The sequence below is a fragment of the Lucilia cuprina genome, chromosome 3, assembly GCF_022045245.1.
Source record: "Lucilia cuprina isolate Lc7/37 chromosome 3, ASM2204524v1, whole genome shotgun sequence".
Taxonomy (NCBI): Eukaryota; Metazoa; Arthropoda; class Insecta; order Diptera; family Calliphoridae; genus Lucilia; species Lucilia cuprina.
In genome coordinates this window covers 22,003,319-22,017,898 of record NC_060951.1, presented here as the reverse complement: position 1 = coordinate 22,017,898, position 14,580 = coordinate 22,003,319, and the positions used below count along the sequence as shown (strand labels likewise).

Sequence of the window (14,580 nt, the reverse complement as noted above, 5' to 3'; positions counted from 1 at the left end):
CACTTGGTTTCTAAATATAAAAAATGATTTGATTAAACCACATAAAAATCAAAATGTTCGTATTGAGTTGTGCCAACTATTTAATCAATCAAATCAATCAAATTTAATCAAAAATGTATTAAAAGTTTTAATTTTGAACTTGATCGAACAGACCAAATAGTTTTCACTTGTCGATTAAAAATACTAAAATAATGAAATATAATAAAAAACTAATAAGAGTTAATTGTTTCATTAATAGCAATAAGAGATGCAAAAAGACAATCGCAAAGAGCAGAATAAACTAAAATATTGCCAGATATATTTAATTTTTACAATTTCAAAATATGTTTTGCTTCTTTCATGGAACATAATACATCAAAGAATTATTTCAGAACAAAGTCTCAAGAATATTTATAATTCATTTGTTTAATTAAATCAGAAATTATTAAACTAATTAAGTAAAAATGTGTGGAATTTTTAATTTAATTGTGGCATCACTGTTTTCATGAGCTAATATACTGACTGGACATGAGCACTAAATTAAAATTTTGCTCTATTTTATTTATAAATTCTTCACAAAAAAAAAATTCTCTTAAAAATATGCAAGGTTTAAAAGAGAGAGAATTTGTATCTATAAGATGTCAAAATAACAACATTGTTTGTGTTTATGTGTATGAGTGTTCCTTGAAAAACAGCTGATTTATATTAGTCGCTATTTTCTGTTTTTATATTATGTCTCCCTCTCTCTCACAACATCTCTCACTCTCAATTTTAAATTCTCCTTTTCTTTTCGGTTTAATTTGCTTCAACCTTTTATATTGTTTTTATGATTTTTCTTTAGTTATTCTTAAATTTTTGCCATTATTGCTCAAACTTTAATACTTTTGCGAATAATTGCTCCAAGCCTCCATTAGTTTATTATTATCATGTACTATTTATCTATTATTGTTAATTTTCTGAAAATATTTTATTGCGTTAAAAGAAAAAAATATATTTGTCAGTATCTTTCTCACAATTTTGATTCCAATGTTTTAGAACCTTCTACTACTTTACCTTCATTATTTTTTTCATTTTATTAAAAGTGTACCCTACACATATGGCCCATTAGCTCAGTTGGTTAGAGCGTCGTGCTAATAACGCGAAGGTCGCGGGTTCGATCCCCTCATGGGCCACATTCAACTTTTTGTTACAAAATTTTTAATTATTATTTATCAATTTATGTTTCTTCCGTATTATGCTTGTGAAACAGATTTTGAAAACACTTATCCGACGAAATTCTTGGCAGAACAGTATAGTCAACATCCGTGGAAATATGAGCAATTGCTCCTACATCTCTGAGACAATCTACTCGTCGTTTGTAAAGGGTTTTGATCTGTACACTAAATGGGTCTTAAGTCTAGCAGTCTATCGATTCGATATTATTCGAATACAGTAAAGCTATCATCGTAAATATATACACATATGTACATCCGAGTTTGTTCACTACCTCTCATAGAAACTTTCCTCGAAATTATTCTATTCCTAGTTAACTTGTAGCACAAATGTATTATGCTGCTAGGCGATTTCTACATCATATGTTATGTTTAATTAAATTTGTGAAAAACAAATAATACATTTTATTAATTTATTATTCCGGGCACCAACATCCTATATATTTATGTATGTATTTGTATAGGTGGTATAACCTGGTTTCTTGAGTGTTAATACGCCGCCAACAAATTACCGAGTTAAAAAATAAAGTATGTTTTCCTATTACTAATTATGGAAAAACTTGTAAATGTTTATTCGAGACTTATATGTAATCAACAAAGTGTTAATTAATGTTAATTTTTAAATATACAAAAATAAACTTTTTTAAATAAAAATTTAAGATTTTTCTTCAAATATAGCATTCATGTTTGAAAAAATTTCACGAGCAATAACGGATGGCCCATTAGCTCAGTTGGTTAGAGCGTCGTGCTAATAACGCGAAGGTCGCGGGTTCGATCCCCTCATGGGCCAAATTGCTTTTTTCCTGATATTCCCTGATTATTGCAATTTATTTTCTCTATGATTTTTCGGTTCCAAATACGTTTTAGCTTGTAACTTTGGTTACACATTAATATTAATTTTCTATACGTATATGTAAGTGTTATATGTAGTTATCTATAACTAGCGTACCCTGGGTGCTGCGCCACCCAATCAAAATACAAATAAAATAGTACCAAAATGTCTTCCATAGAGAACATTCCCAACGAAAAAAGAAGGAGAATTTACTCCAGAAAATACTGAAATTAACCTGAAGAAGTGATGATTTTTATTTAATTCCAAATTCACTACATCTGAAGTCATTCTCAGTAAGTAATTTTTCGTGGAAATTATTAGGAAATGAAGGTGTTGTATTATATAATACAACTAATTTGAATCAAATAATATTAACTTAAATAAATATATTATACGCATTTATCAATTAACTCCAAAATAAAATTGTGTTAATTCAAAGAAACTCCAGTACAAAATAAATATACCTTTAATTTAAAAAAAACAAAAAATGATCGGGTCTAAGGATAAGGATAGGCTCATATTTAATCCTGCTCTTCTATGAGAAATCTCTTTTTTTTGTCAACAACAATCTGAAATAAAGCTAAAAATCAAATATGTCGCTCACTTAAAGTTAGATAGAACATCAGAACATTGATGAAAATATGCTTAAGAATATGCCTTTTTATTCCAAAATATGCTTTCCGCTTTCACACACTGCAATCTTGTTCTGATTTCATATAATCAACTGGCCCATTAGCTCAGTTGGTTAGAGCGTCGTGCTAATAACGCGAAGGTCGCGGGTTCGATCCCCTCATGGGCCAAAACACAACTTTTTGTAACCAGAATATGTACGTATGCCATTAATAGAATATTATGCCATATACGTTTTAAAAAAAGAATGTAATTGTAAGTTTTTAGAAACTAAAATTAAAAAATATTATCATTATTAAAACATATTTGTTCAATTCACAATCAAGTTGTATATTGTATCTATTAAAGTGTAGTAACAGTGATTGTGAACAGACTTTTGAAACAAGTCATAAGTTTCTGTTCACAATAAAAAAAAAACAATCCAAACAAACAATGTCAAAAGTAAAATAAAAAAACAAAGAATATTAAACTAATTAAACGAGCAAAATAAAACCAAATTAATTTCATTTTTTTTAAATTCTATTATTTTTATTATTCCACATTTTAAACTAATAAATATACAGTTTTTAATAAAATTTTATTTTTGTTTTGGTAAACAGCTGTTTGTTGGTAATTTCTGTATTACCACTTTATCGTTTTTTATGCCAAAATCGATTGAATTTTTTATTTATATGCTGAAATAAACAATTGACAACACTGAATTTTCTTACGACATTCGAAAAACATATGAAAAATTGTCGTAAGAGTTGTATAGAACGTTTGCATAGAAAATACCAACAACATTGTTATGACTATTGTAACAGCTGCTGACATACAACGCATACAACGCTACAACATCGATTGTGAATTGAACAATTGTTTGTTATATTTTTCACGCCGCCTTAAATAGGTTAGTAAAATTGTTACTGACCACGCCCACTTTTAATAATAATGTTTTTCACACAGCCAAAGTTAATAATAACAACGGGCCCATTAGCTCAGTTGGTTAGAGCGTCGTGCTAATAACGCGAAGGTCGCGGGTTCGATCCCCTCATGGGCCAAATTACATTTTTTCCATACCATATGAGATCTTATGACAATTCCGTCGGGTATAAATATTGTATTTTAAACTATTTTTCGTAATTTCGAAAAAACGCAATTTTTACCCTTACCCACAAATTTACATGCTTTGGCGGTGACACAATCACCCTCAAAATAATTAAATAATATTTTGCAGTCTTCCATTTGACTCTAAAAAATAACATAATCTCACTATTAGATTCGAAAGATCATTTCGACAATAGGTTGGCTATTGTATAAAACTAAATAATTGTACAAATTATATAATACATATGTATTTAAAAAGACAATTGCCTATGAAAATTTATTTTAAAGTGAATTAATTACATATGTATGCCCTCATATTATACTGAAACATACATACATAACAAATTACTATATTTCAACGGTTGTGCGGTTGTCCAGGTATTTTTAGATAAGAATTTTTTAATCTAAAACTATTCAAATACTCACAAGCAGACAGATATTATAGTTAACAAATATCAATAATTATTCTAATATTTACATATTTTTCACTTACTTTTAAATGTTATTCTAGGAGGAGATAGGTTTACATGCCCGGCTAGCTCAGTCGGTAGAGCATGAGACTCTTAATCTCAGGGTCGTGGGTTCGAGCCCCACGTTGGGCGCATATTCTTTTTTAACATCATATACGTTTGTATTTCAATAAGTTTCCAACATTTGAGAATAAAAATAAATATCTAGCAAACCGGTTCATAGGCCCATTAGCTCAGTTGGTTAGAGCGTCGTGCTAATAACGCGAAGGTCGCGGGTTCGATCCCCTCATGGGCCATAAAGACTTTTTAATAAATAGTATGTATGTAAAAATAAGTATAGTCGAAATAATAAACCGATTTCTCAAAAGCGTTCGTCGTCCCTGGATCAAATTATATTGAAAATTGCGAGCTATAAAGTACACGAACCGAGCTTTACCTGGACACACAGACAGACGGACATAGCAAAATTTCAAAAAGTGATTCCGAGCCGATTGTGGTAGTCTTTAAGGGTGTGTGTAGGACCAATATTACGGTATAAATACCACCAGATACATACAATGTAAGCCTATAGTTGGAATGAGTTACTTCCTATATAACAAATAAAAACACCTTTTTTCGGGGATTTTTCTTTTTGCAACATAACCGATAATTCCATCTAGAAAGTCAGAACTCTTCTAAAGAAGAAGTGAACTTGTCATTTACTGTATGAAGCGGAGGGCTTACTTTTCAAAAAGATCAATGGCCCATGAGGGGATCGAACCCGCGACCTTCGCGTTATTAGCACGACGCTCTAACCAACTGAGCTAATGGGCCGATATTTGTTTTTATTCTCAAATTTTGGAAAGTTATTGAAATATATACATATATGATATAAAAAAGAAGATGCGCCCAACGTGGGGCTCGAACCCACGACCCTGAGATTAAGAGTCTCATGCTCTACCGACTGAGCTAGCCGGGCATGTCAACATTGAATTCTTTTACATACTAAAAATATCTAATATATGGTCAAAATTCCTTCACAATTATAGATGAGAGACTGATTACAAAAAATTAGAGTTAGATTCTAAATTTTAGAACCAACATAATACATACAATACGGGCTCGTTTTGCGCAACCGAAAGGGAAATCGGTGTTGTTACAATTAGCGAAATGTTGCAATGACCGACCACTGAAATCACATACAATTTCATATATATCTTTAACAAAAAGAAGTAATTAATTGATGTTAATGTAACTAATTTATTTATTAATAAATAAAAATAACTGCATAGTAATTTATTTCTTATTAAAATAATTTTATATGTATTTGCTATCATAACTTTGGCCGGGACATATAAGTCTGTTTTTAGGTGCCTATAACCGATCAAATAATTTTGAAATTAAACTGACTGAAAAAAGTTAAAGTTGCACTAATCGCGTCCATTTTTTAAAAAAAGTTGCTATTATAAAAACTGTAATGTTAAAAAATAGGCTGTTGCAGAAATCGGGCAGTTGTATTTAGCGTTAGTCTTATTTTTTTATTTTTATTGCCATAAAAATTCAAGTAGATTAAATATAGATAGACCAATGATATTAAAACGAAGTCGAATTTTAAATTAGTTAAAATCGAATTTATATTCTAATTAAGTATTTATCACTACTTGTGTATATATACTAGGGATGCCAAACGGGGTTGGCTTTTACAAATCCCGGGATAGTTCGCGATTATCCTGGAATTTTTCGGGATTATATAAATTTAATTATTTTACCTATATATGAAAATCTTTAAGTCATAATTTTTGTGAAGAAAAATTGTTTAATTTTGTTGAATTTTAGCAGACAAAATATAAATACATATAAAACAAACAATTAATTATAACTTTTAAATAAAGATTTTTAAAATTTCATAATTTCTGAAATTTTTAAACTACATACTTCCTAAATAAAAATAAATATCATGTTTCGAAATTTTCATAACCACCTCATACTGTTCCATGTGACCTAATAAATAAAAACAGAGACAAATTCAATTATGTACTCGAAAAAAATATTTGCATTTTGTATAAAAATACATATATTTTGGAACATATTCGTAGTATTCATTTAATGAGCTAATTTACCTTCGAAGTCACTCGGATTTGTGTAAAGTTTGAAATGCAAAATCTCCTAATATAGAAATAAAAATGTTGATTCGACTGTGCGAAATGAAATACCTACCATCAAAATTTTAATATGCATTAATACTAAAATAGGCATCAATGTGATTTTCAGAGGAGGTCCTATAGCATAAAAATTTGTGCTAATTTTCGTCTAAAGTTGCAATAAAAACATTTTTTTTAACAAATCCACGGATTTATTTTGAAAACTCTTGGGTTTTATGATATCCAAACCCCGAAAAAATCCCAATATTTATTTCACAAATCCCGAAAAATCTCAGGATTTTTAGGATCCGGATTGGCGTTCCTAAATGTTTTTTTACATTTATTGAAAATAATCTTGATAGACCGAAGCAGTTATCAAAAAACTCTGGCCCATGAGGGGATCGAACCCGCGACCTTCGCGTTATTAGCACGACGCTCTAACCAACTGAGCTAATGGGCCGCCTTTTCACAAAAGTATTTGTAACTAATTTAAAAAACTAATTTCACCCGGACCATAAGTAATTTATGCTTTAGAAAATTAAGGGGATTATTTTGTATTGTCTAAATCCTATTTGGTTATATGTATATGTATGTACATATGTCTTTAATATGCTCGCTAATGGAGCTTTGGTTCTTCGAGTCAATTGTCCATTTGGAGTCGAAGTTATTTTCGGTTATTGTCTTTAAAAAGCCAATTCACTTCTAGTGCCCATGTAATAACTAGTCAAGCAGGTTCAATGGCTACTGGTGACCCTGAATTGTAGGTTAACTGTCCCCAGAATTATTCGGATTGAGTTCTCTAATGTCAGACCCCAATTAGATTTATAGAGTTTCAGTCTTATTAACAATTAGCTATGAAAAAAACTGTTTTCGCCCAACGTGGGGCTCGAACCCACGACCCTGAGATTAAGAGTCTCATGCTCTACCGACTGAGCTAGCCGGGCATGAAAACAGAGGGGGAAACATGGCTTAATAACTTTGTATTTAATCTTTACAAATAAGTAGTGTGTACAAAGAAATAATGCAAGTCCCTTTGTATCCTTATGGATCATAAAAATGCAAAAAAATGGACCATTCAATCAAAATTTTTTTTAGAAATTTTAAAGTCGCATGTAAAATCACTGACATAAATGTCAATTTATTTACTTCGTCCGTATTATCTCAAATTTATAATCATATTACAAAATATAGAATTGGCTCATGAGGGGATCGAACTAACTTATTTACATATTACTATAAAAACTGTCAAAAAATACACATGTCTAAAAACAAAATTAAATTAACTGAAAATGTATTTTAAGAACTAATTCCAATTAGGATCTTGTAAGAAATATATTGGCAAAAAAACATGTTGGCATAAACATGTTTACTCTTTATTATTTTTTATGTAATTTCTCCTAACAGCCCGGCTAGCTCAGTCGGTAGAGCATGAGACTCTTAATCTCAGGGTCGTGGGTTCGAGCCCCACGTTGGGCGCATAGGTACAATTTTTGAAAAAAAATGGAGGGAAAAATTCTGAAATTTCGTAACAGTGTTGGGTTCCAAATTTGAATGAAGTTTTACCTATAAGGAGAGAAGAAGAGGTGTTGTCGAGTTAGGTTTATTTATTACGTTTTGAACTTGGACCTCATGGGCCTACTGAGTCCTCGGCCAGAGTCCCCAAAGTAAGATATCTCGGGTATCTACGATTTTTAAAACGATCATATATCTTAAAAAAGATTCAATATTTAATGTTATATAATTTAAAAAAAGTTTCATTTTTCTTTTGGATTTGGAATTATATAATGAAAAATAACTTTTATTAATATTTAATTGGATGACTTAATATGGCCCATTAGCTCAGTTGGTTAGAGCGTCGTGCTAATAACGCGAAGGTCGCGGGTTCGATCCCCTCATGGGCCAGTTTTTAATGTTTTAATTATATAATTAGGATTATGAGTGGATCGGTTCTTTACCCCAATATTAGACCATGTCAAATTGGATCGATCCAATTTCGGGGAAATAGAAATTGGATTTTGTGAAGGACATTCGATCCTGTCTGTTGCATAACCTAATTACTATATTTATCTTCAGTTAAAATATTGGTATGGCCATTAAAACCTATTTTATATACTAAGTCATAGATAATTAAAAGATATTAAAGTTCTTTAAGCCAATTACTAGATAATCCTGATACGTTATAAATTGGCAAATGAAAAATGATAGTTTCAGCTAATTGTGCGCCGATTTTATTTATATATTTATGCTTAAGAACGTTAATGTACATATGTACTTCAGTTTTAAATATTTCTCTTAAAATTGGATAAAGGAAACATGTTTTTCATGCCGGGCTAGCTCAGTCGGTAGAGCATGAGACTCTTAATCTCAGGGTCGTGGGTTCGAGCCCCACGTTGGGCGCGTACCAATATTTTATTCAAATTTTTTTAATTACATACAAATTGCCTTAATTTAACCAACTTTATACAACATGTTTAACATGAGGCCCATTAGCTCAGTTGGTTAGAGCGTCGTGCTAATAACGCGAAGGTCGCGGGTTCGATCCCCTCATGGGCCAAATTTTGTTTGTGGAAATAATAATGACTCCAATAGGCTTGATATTTCGAAAAAGTTAATATTTACATTCATATCGGTTATAATGAACTGTGTGTTTTTACTAATCTCCCCCATAAAGGAGTTTTGATCCGTGTAATTTAGAGAAGAATCTCTCCGCATAATAGGAGCTTTGATCCCCACAATTAGAAAATAACTTAGGTCAGGTCTGGTTGTCGTGTTAATTGATTTTTTCTATAAATAAATAAAGGATTGTTTAAATATTCCTTCTAATAATATTGGTTCTAATTTTCTTAATGAATTATTCATTTTATCAATGTTCATGTCTTCGACTATACTTCCTTTAATTCGTTTTAAGAAACTAATTTCTTTCGGAACCAAAACTTAAATTTTTAATCTGAATTTTGAGATTGACTTTTTCACATTCTAAATCGGATTGTAACTTGAAGCACATATGCCCGGCTAGCTCAGTCGGTAGAGCATGAGACTCTTAATCTCAGGGTCGTGGGTTCGAGCCCCACGTTGGGCGAATAAGTTTTTTGTTATTTAACAATTGCTTTTTATAAAATTTTGCACTTTAGTTTTATTTATTACGAGGACGATTATGGGCCCATTAGCTCAGTTGGTTAGAGCGTCGTGCTAATAACGCGAAGGTCGCGGGTTCGATCCCCTCATGGGCCAACACTTTAGTTTTATTAAATACTTATATTATATTAAATATACATAAAGGTTTAAAGATAATGTAAATCTCTTTACATAACGTAAGTTTTAATTGACGTGCAAATATATTTCATGTGTAAATTATTCTATAATATGAATTATATATTGTTACAGAATAAAAATGACTGCGCCCAACGTGGGGCTCGAACCCACGACCCTGAGATTAAGAGTCTCATGCTCTACCGACTGAGCTAGCCGGGCATATATCCTTCTTTGAAAATATAGTTTTCACACAAACAAATTCTCATTTTCCTATTAACTAATATATATTTATTTAATTAATTAATAAAAATCTCTTAATCAATTAATATCATTTTTACAAGTTTCCATTACATTATTAGCAGGAAACCAAAATATGCATATTTTTTGTGGTGCATCGTATGGACTCATGAATAATATATTAATATGTTTCAATTTAAGAATTTTGGCATAGATTTGTTACAGCATATTTCACCCATAAGAGTATAATTTAGCACGATTTGACATTTGTAGAATATTTAAGGCATATTTTCGAGTTTTTAGAGCATATTTTACTTTCACAGTGCATATCTTTATGTTTTTCGTTCTAACTTTATTTATTGGTTGTCTGGGCGTAAAACGGTATTCTATTAAAGTAAATATTGAGTATGGAAATAAACTGAAAATATATTTTTAGAGCCTATTTTTAAAATTTTAAAAGCATATTTCGAGTTTTCTACGGCGTATTTTTAGCGGTTTTTGGAGCATAATTCAAACTGTTTTGTCTATTGATTGGAGAATGCTGTTTTAAAAACTGTTCATCCTTGTTCTAAATTACATATAAAAGAAATACATTTATTATGTTTTGTTTAAATGTAAATTGGTGTAAAGTTCTCTCAACACGTGGCCCATTAGCTCAGTTGGTTAGAGCGTCGTGCTAATAACGCGAAGGTCGCGGGTTCGATCCCCTCATGGGCCAATTGTTCTTTTTTTTAAGAAATGTTTCCTCTAGTAAAGTTCATTAATGATGTATACATACGTGCATACCTTATTTAAACTTAAAGGTTAAAATATCATTTCATTCTTAGAAATAAAGATGATAAAAGAGGTTGGCCCATGAGGGGATCGAACCCGCGACCTTCGCGTTATTAGCACGACGCTCTAACCAACTGAGCTAATGGGCCATATTTATAATTATATGCATGTATATTTTTTGGACATTCGTTTTATTAAATGTGGCTCTTAAAGGAATTTCTACAATTATTCAAAATTATCATACTCACATCCTGGAATATTACAATTAATGTGTTAAATTAATTGTTAAACTTGGCCGGTGGAATACCTAGAATCTGATCTGTTTGTACAAAATATAAATTGGCCCATGAGGGGACCGAACCCGCGACCTTCGCGTTATTAGCACGACGCTCTAACCAACTGAGCTAATGGGCCGGCGATTATATACCGCTGATTGTAGATGTTAACAATGTAATTTTTAAAATTTTTTCAATTCTTTATAATTCTCATTCAGTTGAAAAATTATAATTATTTGTAACATTCACATTTATTCAAATTTTTAGGTTATAAAATTCACTTCTTTATTTCGAATTAAATTAATTCATTTAATTGATTTATTTAAAGGAAAAAAAATCGATTGCAAAGGGTTATACATATTTTATAAATGATATATAAAACAAAATTTCCATACGAAATTTGATTTATAAATCGTTTATAAGAAAAAGATTTTTGTTTATGAATAAGGGCTATAACATATACAGATCAAAAATACTCTACTTTATTTGAGGACCTTTTACAATACTACTATTAATAGAAATAGAATATGAAAAAGATATTTGGCCCATGAGGGGATCGAACCCGCGACCTTCGCGTTATTAGCACGACGCTCTAACCAACTGAGCTAATGGGCCATGCCTGCTAATTTTTTTTGTATATATAAACTGAAACAAATTGCGGATAATAAACAACGTTTCCTGATATAAAAAATTTCCCGATTTTGTGATATCATAACTTTTTGAAGGTTTTTGTATCAATGATAACAATCCTGTAATATTTTTTTAAATTCCAACTCCTTCAATAAGTTTTATTGAAACCACAATTTTTGTAAAATTTTTGGAGAATAGGTCCAAAATTAACCATAGGAGAATTTACGGGAAATCAATCATTAAAAAAATATTATAAAAAATAAGTACATACTACTATTAATCATCCTTATGTTCATATATACATACATAAATGTATCTATTTATATGTGATAAATTAGTTAAGATTAAATCCAATAGCAATATTACTGATGTAATTAATCTAAATTTATCTTATACCGTTCTGAGCGGGTAACTAATGATGCTTTTCTATCCAAGGATTCCCAAAAGCAGAGTGGCGCAGTGGAAGCGTGCTGGGCCCATAACCCAGAGGTCCGAGGATCGAAACCTTGCTCTGCTAACGAAAGGTTGGGGGTATCTCTTTTAAAAACAAAATTCTTTTTAAACATGCACTTTGTTGAAATGGGAGTCTAAAATTTTGAATCTAAATTTTATTTATATATGGGCAATTCCATACAATGGTATGTGACATTTGCACCCCTTTAGAGTTGTATAGATTTTGTAAAATTAGGATATTTTTCTCCTAACTTCTTTTTTATGTTATAAAATATATACTTTAAAACTGGAGTTATATGGCGACTAGGGTCACATATGGACCGATCCTCATAAAATGCTATCGTGTAATTTTAATTCATATAAATCTTATTAGTGCCAAGTTTTATCGTAATACTAGTGATTACAGGTGAGTTACGGAAGTTTAAGTGTTTTTCTGAAATTAAACTAGAATTAGGATCAAATGAAGTCGAATCGTTATGAAAATCGGTATAAAGGTTAAGGATAATAAACATTTTAGATCTGTCTGTGATATTTTCGGGTCCGTTTGTATGGCGGCGAGGTGTAAATATAGCAAGATTTCAAAAATTTTCAACAGCCTTCGTCTTTGGTGCTACAAAAGACTATATACAAAATTTTGTTGAATTAACTTTTTAGTCGTGGTTTACCTTTTCGTGGAATTGCCCATATGTAACTTGTATATATATATCATTAGCAATTGAATTTTTGACTAAATAAAAAAAAACATATGTATAATCTAGCACTTTTCTCATTAGACTGTAATTTTCAAGTCAAAAACAAATTAAATTATTAAACAAGAAATTACACATCCCTGGTTCATTCATTTTCTTATGCATATATTTACGAAAAGATACAAATTCCGTTTAACTGTTATACTATGTTGTGGTGAAATTTTAAAACTGACATCATCGTGTGCTACGAATATAGCAACTCGCCTTGATGTGTTTGTTGAACAGATTTGTTTACCATAAATAATTACAAAATCTTATAAGAACTTCTCCACAAGAATGGCATGTGGCCCATTAGCTCAGTTGGTTAGAGCGTCGTGCTAATAACGCGAAGGTCGCGGGTTCGATCCCCTCATGGGCCAATTGATTTTTTTCAAATTTCTTCGAACTTAACAATTATTTAAAAATATTGCTTATTTAAATATTCTGCTTTCGTCAATACCAAACAATTTTTTAAATTAGTATGTATATAAAGTGAGACCTTCGAAAAAATTTCTAAAAACATTCGAGACTATTATAACTTGTTAATAGCTAACGTTATACGATGTTATATCTCATATGATCAGTTTTTCGTTATTACAAATTAACTTTAAGTTAAATATGTCTGGTAATTTTTAACGTAGGCATTTGTTGCTGCCATATCATTTTTTTTAAATTTTCAATAAAATTTTTTTCTGTATGGCTTATTATAGTTCTTGTTGAATTCGTCTAATCTTAAATTTAGTTGTAATATGGATCATAAGAAAATTACATGTTTTTATTAGTTAAAAGTGAAAATTGACAACATTGTAAAAAAACACACTTTTTTGTACAGCTATTTTCATATAAAATAATTGTTCAAGTCCCGTTAAGTGGCCCATTAGCTCAGTTGGTTAGAGCGTCGTGCTAATAACGCGAAGGTCGCGGGTTCGATCCCCTCATGGGCCAATTATGTTTTTTGTTATGTTTTCTTAACATAAAAGTGTTACATTCACATATCAATCAATTTATATGAATAAGTTTTCATAGTTTTAATTAAAATTTTTATAAATTTCAATTAAAATACTTAATTGAATATATTAAGACTTTTAGAACATGTTAAATAATAATTATAAGTTTATACTATAGGGAGTTAATATAAGCAGAGTGGCGCAGTGGAAGCGTGCTGGGCCCATAACCCAGAGGTCCGAGGATCGAAACCTTGCTCTGCTAGTCGGTTATAAGTAGTTTTTTAATCTATATTTTTAAAATCTATACTTGAAATCAAAGCGTAAAGTATTTAAGAAAAACTGGCACGCACTTCGCGAAAAGCAGAGTGGCGCAGTGGAAGCGTGCTGGGCCCATAACCCAGAGGTCCGAGGATCGAAACCTTGCTCTGCTAGTGGTAAAAACATATTTTATAAGTTAAAATTTTATATAGAAAGAAAGAATTCTTTAAAAATAGAACCATTTAATTGGAATTATCCGTCTATACCTTATGATAAAATATCGGTCTAGATTCTAGTACAAGCATGTTTGTATTTAGGAGTTTGTCTAAATATGGCAATATTTTTAATATATTCAATATATGTATACAGACATACATACATACATATGTAAGTGCATATGCCCAGTTATTACACATTTTGATAGAAGTTGATAAAACGCCTTGCATACTAAACATTTTTAAAAAAGGAAAATTTATTGTTCATCCCTTTTACCTGTAACTGTAACATTTAAAATTCGTTATTACATATCAAGGTCAAAGGTCACACTTACATGTACGTTGTTTTAAAGATAATTATATTCAATGATTGATGTGAAGCAGAGTGGCGCAGTGGAAGCGTGCTGGGCCCATAACCCAGAGGTCCGAGGATCGAAACCTTGCTCTGCTAGAGTTGGTATAATTTTTTTAATATTTGAATTT

At 30.7% G+C, this 14,580-nt stretch overlaps 27 non-coding genes across 27 annotated transcripts; 19 read left to right on the top strand and 8 right to left on the bottom strand.

Moving 5' to 3' along the window:
* The first annotated feature begins 1,077 nt into the window (after nucleotides 1-1,077).
* Trnai-aau lies at nucleotides 1,078-1,151 on the top strand. Its single transcript has one exon. It is a non-coding gene; the product is annotated as a tRNA-Ile (tRNA).
* Nucleotides 1,152-1,906: 755 nt separating this feature from the next.
* Trnai-aau lies at nucleotides 1,907-1,980 on the top strand. Its single transcript has one exon. It is a non-coding gene; the product is annotated as a tRNA-Ile (tRNA).
* Nucleotides 1,981-2,748: 768 nt separating this feature from the next.
* On the top strand, nucleotides 2,749-2,822 carry Trnai-aau. Its single transcript has one exon. It is a non-coding gene; the product is annotated as a tRNA-Ile (tRNA).
* A 796-nt stretch (nucleotides 2,823-3,618) lies between these two features.
* Trnai-aau lies at nucleotides 3,619-3,692 on the top strand. Its single transcript has one exon. It is a non-coding gene; the product is annotated as a tRNA-Ile (tRNA).
* A 575-nt stretch (nucleotides 3,693-4,267) lies between these two features.
* On the top strand, nucleotides 4,268-4,340 carry Trnak-cuu. The gene has a single exon. It is a non-coding gene; the product is annotated as a tRNA-Lys (tRNA).
* A 90-nt stretch (nucleotides 4,341-4,430) lies between these two features.
* Trnai-aau lies at nucleotides 4,431-4,504 on the top strand. Its single transcript has one exon. It is a non-coding gene; the product is annotated as a tRNA-Ile (tRNA).
* A 443-nt stretch (nucleotides 4,505-4,947) lies between these two features.
* Trnai-aau lies at nucleotides 4,948-5,021 on the bottom strand. The gene has a single exon. It is a non-coding gene; the product is annotated as a tRNA-Ile (tRNA).
* Nucleotides 5,022-5,093: 72 nt separating this feature from the next.
* On the bottom strand, nucleotides 5,094-5,166 carry Trnak-cuu. Its single transcript has one exon. It is a non-coding gene; the product is annotated as a tRNA-Lys (tRNA).
* Nucleotides 5,167-6,714: 1,548 nt separating this feature from the next.
* On the bottom strand, nucleotides 6,715-6,788 carry Trnai-aau. The gene has a single exon. It is a non-coding gene; the product is annotated as a tRNA-Ile (tRNA).
* Nucleotides 6,789-7,199: 411 nt separating this feature from the next.
* Trnak-cuu lies at nucleotides 7,200-7,272 on the bottom strand. The gene has a single exon. It is a non-coding gene; the product is annotated as a tRNA-Lys (tRNA).
* A 459-nt stretch (nucleotides 7,273-7,731) lies between these two features.
* Nucleotides 7,732-7,804, top strand: Trnak-cuu. The gene has a single exon. It is a non-coding gene; the product is annotated as a tRNA-Lys (tRNA).
* A 352-nt stretch (nucleotides 7,805-8,156) lies between these two features.
* On the top strand, nucleotides 8,157-8,230 carry Trnai-aau. The gene has a single exon. It is a non-coding gene; the product is annotated as a tRNA-Ile (tRNA).
* Nucleotides 8,231-8,652: 422 nt separating this feature from the next.
* On the top strand, nucleotides 8,653-8,725 carry Trnak-cuu. The gene has a single exon. It is a non-coding gene; the product is annotated as a tRNA-Lys (tRNA).
* An 83-nt stretch (nucleotides 8,726-8,808) lies between these two features.
* On the top strand, nucleotides 8,809-8,882 carry Trnai-aau. Its single transcript has one exon. It is a non-coding gene; the product is annotated as a tRNA-Ile (tRNA).
* Nucleotides 8,883-9,334: 452 nt separating this feature from the next.
* Trnak-cuu lies at nucleotides 9,335-9,407 on the top strand. The gene has a single exon. It is a non-coding gene; the product is annotated as a tRNA-Lys (tRNA).
* A 78-nt stretch (nucleotides 9,408-9,485) lies between these two features.
* On the top strand, nucleotides 9,486-9,559 carry Trnai-aau. The gene has a single exon. It is a non-coding gene; the product is annotated as a tRNA-Ile (tRNA).
* Nucleotides 9,560-9,726: 167 nt separating this feature from the next.
* Nucleotides 9,727-9,799, bottom strand: Trnak-cuu. The gene has a single exon. It is a non-coding gene; the product is annotated as a tRNA-Lys (tRNA).
* Nucleotides 9,800-10,461: 662 nt separating this feature from the next.
* Nucleotides 10,462-10,535, top strand: Trnai-aau. Its single transcript has one exon. It is a non-coding gene; the product is annotated as a tRNA-Ile (tRNA).
* A 131-nt stretch (nucleotides 10,536-10,666) lies between these two features.
* On the bottom strand, nucleotides 10,667-10,740 carry Trnai-aau. The gene has a single exon. It is a non-coding gene; the product is annotated as a tRNA-Ile (tRNA).
* A 191-nt stretch (nucleotides 10,741-10,931) lies between these two features.
* Nucleotides 10,932-11,005, bottom strand: Trnai-aau. Its single transcript has one exon. It is a non-coding gene; the product is annotated as a tRNA-Ile (tRNA).
* Nucleotides 11,006-11,407: 402 nt separating this feature from the next.
* Nucleotides 11,408-11,481, bottom strand: Trnai-aau. The gene has a single exon. It is a non-coding gene; the product is annotated as a tRNA-Ile (tRNA).
* A 460-nt stretch (nucleotides 11,482-11,941) lies between these two features.
* Trnam-cau lies at nucleotides 11,942-12,013 on the top strand. The gene has a single exon. It is a non-coding gene; the product is annotated as a tRNA-Met (tRNA).
* Nucleotides 12,014-12,983: 970 nt separating this feature from the next.
* Nucleotides 12,984-13,057, top strand: Trnai-aau. The gene has a single exon. It is a non-coding gene; the product is annotated as a tRNA-Ile (tRNA).
* Nucleotides 13,058-13,548: 491 nt separating this feature from the next.
* Nucleotides 13,549-13,622, top strand: Trnai-aau. Its single transcript has one exon. It is a non-coding gene; the product is annotated as a tRNA-Ile (tRNA).
* A 192-nt stretch (nucleotides 13,623-13,814) lies between these two features.
* Trnam-cau lies at nucleotides 13,815-13,886 on the top strand. Its single transcript has one exon. It is a non-coding gene; the product is annotated as a tRNA-Met (tRNA).
* Nucleotides 13,887-13,983: 97 nt separating this feature from the next.
* On the top strand, nucleotides 13,984-14,055 carry Trnam-cau. The gene has a single exon. It is a non-coding gene; the product is annotated as a tRNA-Met (tRNA).
* A 421-nt stretch (nucleotides 14,056-14,476) lies between these two features.
* On the top strand, nucleotides 14,477-14,548 carry Trnam-cau. The gene has a single exon. It is a non-coding gene; the product is annotated as a tRNA-Met (tRNA).
* The last annotated feature ends 32 nt before the right edge of the window (nucleotides 14,549-14,580 follow it).